Genomic DNA, 6,687 nt, shown 5'->3' with positions numbered 1-6,687 from the left:
AGAAGAAAACTGATATTTTTTTCCCCTTTTTGTTTCTCTCTTTAAAGCAATATTTTAGGTTTCTGCTTTCCTCCATATGAAAAAAGCCACTCTCTGTCTTATGAGAGTTCTACATCTTAGGATTAATGAAAACGAATACACAAAACTGTCTATAAAAACTACTCTCTCTCTCTACTAATAGGAAGCTAGGATTCTGAGCTGGAAATTTTCGACTTTGCCCTTGAAAATTTTGGAAGCATCTGGGAGTGGAATTTCAGAGAGCTCTATACAGAAATGGTGAAGGGATTACAGACTATTGCCTCTGAGTTGAATATTCCTGCGCCGTCTTCAGTTGTACTAAATGGCATTTACGTGTTTTCAGATCAAGAACTTGCAATTGCAGAGAAAGAAAGACCTTCAGTTTACGCTGTTCCTGATATGGTTGATGTTGAATTTGGTTGATGTTGGGGTTAGTACACGTCATATTTAGATGGTTTTATCAACCAAAGTGCAAGATTTGGAGGATGAAGAGGAACTCTTTCAAACCTTTAGTATTTATTTAAGCATGACCGGTATGGGAGTCGATAGCTATTTTCGTAATTTTTCAAAAGTCAAGAAGAAAATGTCACACACTCTCTTTTTCTCCTTCACGATTTCAGCACTCCAATTCATTAGTTCCTCTCTCTTCCGCCGATTTCTGCATATTCATCCAACCGGCCAGTCAGCTTCTATCTCAAGATCACTGCCCAACACTCTTATAAACTCTCAAAGTTACACCTCATGCACTCACCACCTCAGCATTCATACTCACAATATACTAAAATATATCTAAGATTAAATTGCATATATAAACACATTATTATCAGTCTTGTACATGTAGTAATTATTCTAGAATATTCTTCATTTGTTACATTACTTAGCAGTTGGTTATCTCCTCACATGTGTATATAAACAGTTCTGTTTACTTTGTTTTTTTTTTACATGATAATAACAAAAACAGTACTTCAACTTTACTTTCTTGATTCTATAATGGTATCAGGAGAAAATCCTCTGCTCTGCTTCTCTTCTGTGGCAAATACGATCAATGATCCTACAAATCCTTACTTCCTTAATCAAGGTTATAGTCCTGGTGCTCTTCTTATTTCACAACCACTCATCTGTGAGAATTTCCACATTTGGATTTGGTCGATGACTATGGCGCTAATTGCAAAGAAAAAATATGCATTCCATGATGGATGTTTCTGGGATTCGTTGCAATACCATAGTTCTATCTTGGATTATTAATTCTTTTTTCAAGGAAATTGCCTCTAGTGTTATATACCTTGATTCGGTTGAAGCAATGTAGAAAGATCTCAAAGAAAGATTTTTATATGCCAATGGTCCTCGTGTTTTCCAATTAAAGAAAGATATTTCAAGTCTGATTCAAGATCATGAATTTGTTAATTCCTATTTTACTTGTCTGAAAATCTATTGGGATGAAATGCAAAATTTTTGTCCAAGCCGAAATGCATTTGTGGAGCACTGCAAATTGTTCTTGGTTATCAACAACAAGAGTATGTTCTGCAATTCCTAATAGAATTAAACGAGTCATTTGCTTATGTTCGTGGTCAGATCTTGCTTATGGATCCTTTGCTAAACATAAACAAAGCTCTCTCTTGTTTTTCAAGAAGAAAGCCAATGATCTATCACTATCTTGACAAGTATTATAGAACCTGTTGTAATGTTTAGTAAGAATATTCCTATAATAAAATATTTTCTAGAATTGGTGCTTCTGGCCATGATCGTGGTAAAGACAAATCCATTTGCACACACTGCGATAAAAAATGACACACTATTTATAAGTGCTACAGGCTTCATAGAAATGTATTCTGGAAAATCTTCTACCTGTTGGTTGGAGTAGATAACGCAAAGGAACCAATAGGGCTACGGGGAATACCCATAATAAAGGATTTCCCCAAGGTTTTTGTTGATAATTTGCTTGGATTACCCCAGATAGAGAAATAGAATTTGTCATAGATCTGAACCAGCAACTGCCCTAATACATGGAGTGCCTTATAGAATGGCTCTAGCAAAATTAAGGAGTTAGGCTGACCGGTGCAAAACTGCAAGTCCACAGTATCGTAGTTTTATAATAAAGTGATAAGAAGAGTATCGTCCTCAGGGATTGATACCTTACTTTTGCCAAATACCAAAATTATACTAATCTCGATTTTATCTAGAGGAATCACTAAGATTTTTGTAGTTGCAATTTAAACTAAAATCGACTCAAAGAGAAATACGCAAAGGAAATAAAACTGACGTTCGAAGATCAAATTAATGGGAAAGGAAACTTCTAGGAAATCGATTTCACCTAATTCTTCACTATGCTTTACTCATCTAACTAATTTAATTTAATTTAATTCTTTTTGTCTATTAGCAAATCTCTAATTCATCCAAAAGCCTCTTTCGATAGTCAATTGGAAATTATTCTTGTTTATCAATTCACACAAGAATATGCAAATTAAATAATCAAGAAAGCAATAAGACCAATGATTTAATTACTACATAGGTTCATCCAAGTCTTTCGATCTCTATAATTACCTATGTTGAAATATTCAAGATCTACCCTATGATTCCCTCTTTCGATAGCAAATCACAAGATTAAATATCATCTAATCAATGACTAGTTAATTAGAAGCAATAAACTCAGAATAAATCAGATAAACAAAGAGAGAATTGCCTTAAATTAGCATAGACAATCAAGCATAGTTCGGAACTAGGTTATATCGTTTTCCTAGAATAAATAAAATTTAGCTCATGCTAGAAAGGGAATTCAACATAAACGAATTCACCATAATTGTTCTGAGAATATTGGAAGAAAATAAACGCTGAAAAATACTCCTTGCAGCCGCAACTCGTCTTCAAAAACTCAAGGAAATGTTTCAATGTTTTTCTCCCGTCTGTGCACGTGTATGATTCCAACATACGTGCAATATATGGAATTCCCTCTCCAAAACAGATGATTTGAATCCTTCTAGCTGTGTTTTTCTGTCCCAAAAGTGTTCTCCAGTCAAAAGGTACAGTCATATGGTGAAAAATTCCTTTTATATGCTCTGACGGTGGAAAAGCCTAGATCTGGAAAAATACGGTATTTGCTCTAGCGAGGTGTCGAGCAAGAATCGAGCGTTCGACTCTACCTAAATTCGCTCGAGCGGCTTGTCGAGCGCACCTCGAGCGTTCAACTCTGCCTGACTTCGCTCGAGCGGCCAAAAGCCTCCGCTCGAGCGATCTTTGTTTTCCCGCAACCCGCTCGAGCTCACTGTCGAACGGTAGTCGAGCGTTTGAATCTGCCTGAATTTGCTCGAGCGGCCAAAAGCCTTCGCTCGAGTGATCTTGTAAATCTGCAATACGAAATTTTGCAAGTCATCAAATACCCCCAAACTTACAATTTTGTTTGTCCTCAAACAAAAAGAAAAGCAATTGATACTTTAGGCAATATCAACTCGACCCCAAAGAGAAGTATCATCACTCACCAAGCTTTTATGAATTTAGATCTCATCACTAGTATCTTACTCTTTTAACATCAAATATATCAAGAAAATCAATCAAAAATTTTGCAATTTCTCAAGCAAGAGTTAGGCGTTTACTTCAACCTAAAGCTAAGACCTTGAGTGTGTGTGTGATATAGTCAATTTAACCTCAAATTACCTGCAAATTCAGATAAAAGTAGAACAACTAAAATCAGAAGAATTCTCTCAAAACTTAATCCCATAAGTCCAGTTTTCAGAAATCATCTCCACTAATGTAGTCAACACCAAAAATCAAAGATCAAAAGGTCTTTAATAAGGTTGTAATGATAGGCCACAGGGTGAGGGTTAAGAAAGAACTGGATATGGAAAATCAAAGCAAACTGAAAAAATACTTAGTGAAAAGAACACTAAAAGAGATACCCACATGATTCAAATCATAGCTCTTTCTTGGCAATATGCTCATACTTGTGGCATTATTGTTGCTGTAATCACTGAAGAAATACCAACAATTCCTTTAACAAAATTTGAGGTGATACGTACTCTGCTTAGTGACTTCTTTTTCTTTTGTTTTTTTCTCTCTTTTTTTTTTCACTTTTTTTTTTTTTACTATCTTTCTTCTTCTTTCTTCTTCTTCTTCTTCGATCATACAGAGCAAACATAATACAGTTCATCATGAAACAAATTTTCTCTTTTAAATGTAACTCTCCACCAAAGTATTTTCTCAAACTATCAAAGGTAGATTCATTGTTTTTCAAGCTTAGAGCGGGCATGGTTTATGTAGTTCAAAGAATAAATAAAGGCTTATGAAGGCTCAAGGGGGTTGACTATGGAAACACACCATGTAATGATGGCATGATATTTAGGACGGCTGGGAAAGTTTTTTGGTTATGCCAAAGAAATGCCTAAATCATTTCTCTAATATTTGGTCTCAACTAGGATTTCGCCTCAAGGACCCATCAACGGATTCTAGAGCAAAGCAAAATCGAACTTTTCTCTTTCAATTAATTCAACTTCTTCTCTTCATAAGCAAAATGGAATAAGAGAAAAACGACTATGTGCTCAATTATGTTCAAGGTCAAAGATTTAAACCGAAGTACCCACAAAACTCCACTTGACATAAAAGAAATTTTTGAAAATTTTTCTCAAAACCATCTTCAATCACAAATTTCAGAGTCATAGAGAATTAAATCTTACTCCAATGCATGCTTGGTAAGAGAATCAGACAACCCATCAACAACTCAAGAATGAGAAAACAAGAGGATCAAATGACTATAGGAGTTTACACCCCCAAACTTAAACTAAACAATATCCTCATTATAATGCAAAAGTAAAAAGGATTGAAGAAATAAAAGGAACTTCCCTGGTTTCATGATGAATCTTCCGTAGTTTAAAATTTTTCAACTCTTTATTCATGCTAAATAAACCTGCATCAAAAACCAAATTATTAAAACTAAATAAATAAAGATAATAAAATTAATGAAAGAATGAAAGATAGATCTATGGGTTGCCTCCCATAAGTGCTTGTTTTAAAGTCTACAGCCAGACTTTTCAATTTTCATCAATTAGGATCTCCAAGAGGAATAAATGCATAGTTCCTCTCCACTTGTTCTCCATAATAGTGATTCAATCTCTGACCATTAACTCTGAAAATATTCCCTGTCTTGTCCTTCAAATCTACTGCTCCAAAAGAGAAAACTTCATGAATTGTATAAGGACCTGTCCATCTTGATTTTAACTTTCCTGGGAAGAGTTTAAGTCGTGAATTGAAGAGTAAAACTTGTTGTCCTGGTGCAAACTCTCGCCTAAGAATCTGTTTGTCATGCCACTTTTTCGTCCTTTCTTTATAGATATTTGCATTTTCATATGCATCATTCCGGAACTCTTCCATCTCATTCAATTGAAGAAGTCGCTTTTCACCTGCTGCCTTCAAATCAAAGTTAAACTTTTTTACAGCCCAATAAGCTCTATGCTCCAACTCCACAGGAAGATGACATGCCTTTCCAAACACTAATCGTTATGGAGACATCCCGATAGGTGTTTTAAAGGCTGTACGGTATGCCCACAAAGTATCATCAAGCTTCTTCGCCCAATCCTTTTTATTGGTTTTGATCGTCTTTTCAAGGATTTTCTTGATTTCTCTATTTGAAATTTCAGCTTGGCCATTAGTTTGAGGATGGTAAGCAAGTGCTATCTTGTACTTTACACCATATTTAGAAAGAAGATTATCAAACAACTTGTTGCAAAAGTGAGTCCCTTCATCACTAATAATAGCTCGTGGAGTGCCAAATCTTGTGAATATATTCTTGTGCAAAAATTTGAGCACTACCTTTGCATCATTTGTTGTTGTAGCAATTGCTTCCACCCATTTTCACACATAGTCAACTGCTAATAAGATATAAGCAAAACCAAAAGAAGGAGGAAAAGGCCCCATAAAATCTATTCCCCAAACATCAAACAACTCAACTTCTAAAATACCTTTCAGTGGTGACTCATGACGCCTTGAAATATTCCCCATACGTTGGCACCGGTCACAAGTTTTCACCAAAGTGTAACTATCACGAAAAATAGAAGGCCAAAAGAACCCACTTTGAAGTACCTTAGCTGCTGTACGGGTGGCTCCAAAGTGTCCTCCATATGATGAGGAATGGCAATGATGGAGGATGTCTTGCATCTCTTCTTCCGGCACACATCTTCGAATGATTTGATCTGGGCATCTTTTGAACAACAAAGACTCATCCCAAAGATAATAATTCACATCATGCAAAAACTTCTTGCGTTGATGGTAAGTAAAATCAGGTGGTAAAACTTTACAAGCTAGGTAGTTAACAATATCAGCATACCATGGAAGCTTGATCTCACATGCAAACAACTGCTCATCAGGGAATGCCTCTTGGACCACTGAATCTGGTCTTTCTTCCTCTTGCTCTAACCGAGAGAGATGGTCAGCCACTAAATTTTCACTTCCTTTCTTATCTTGAATCTCCAAATCAAATTCTTGAAGAAGGAGATAGCCTCGGCTTAGCATCCTTCTTGCCAAACAAATAACGAAGTGCTGCATGATCAGTGAACACTATTACTTTTGTACCAATGAGGTAAGATCGAAATTTGTCACAAGCAAACACCACAGCAAGCATCTCCTTCTCAGTTGTCGTATAATTCAATTGAGCTTCATTCAATGTCCGGCTTGCATAATAGATGG

This window comes from Carya illinoinensis, chromosome 2, assembly GCF_018687715.1.
Source record: "Carya illinoinensis cultivar Pawnee chromosome 2, C.illinoinensisPawnee_v1, whole genome shotgun sequence".
Lineage (NCBI taxonomy): Eukaryota > Viridiplantae > Streptophyta > Magnoliopsida > Fagales > Juglandaceae > Carya > Carya illinoinensis.
The sequence above is the reverse complement of the archived record's forward strand: the minus strand, read 5'-3'. Positions refer to the sequence as shown.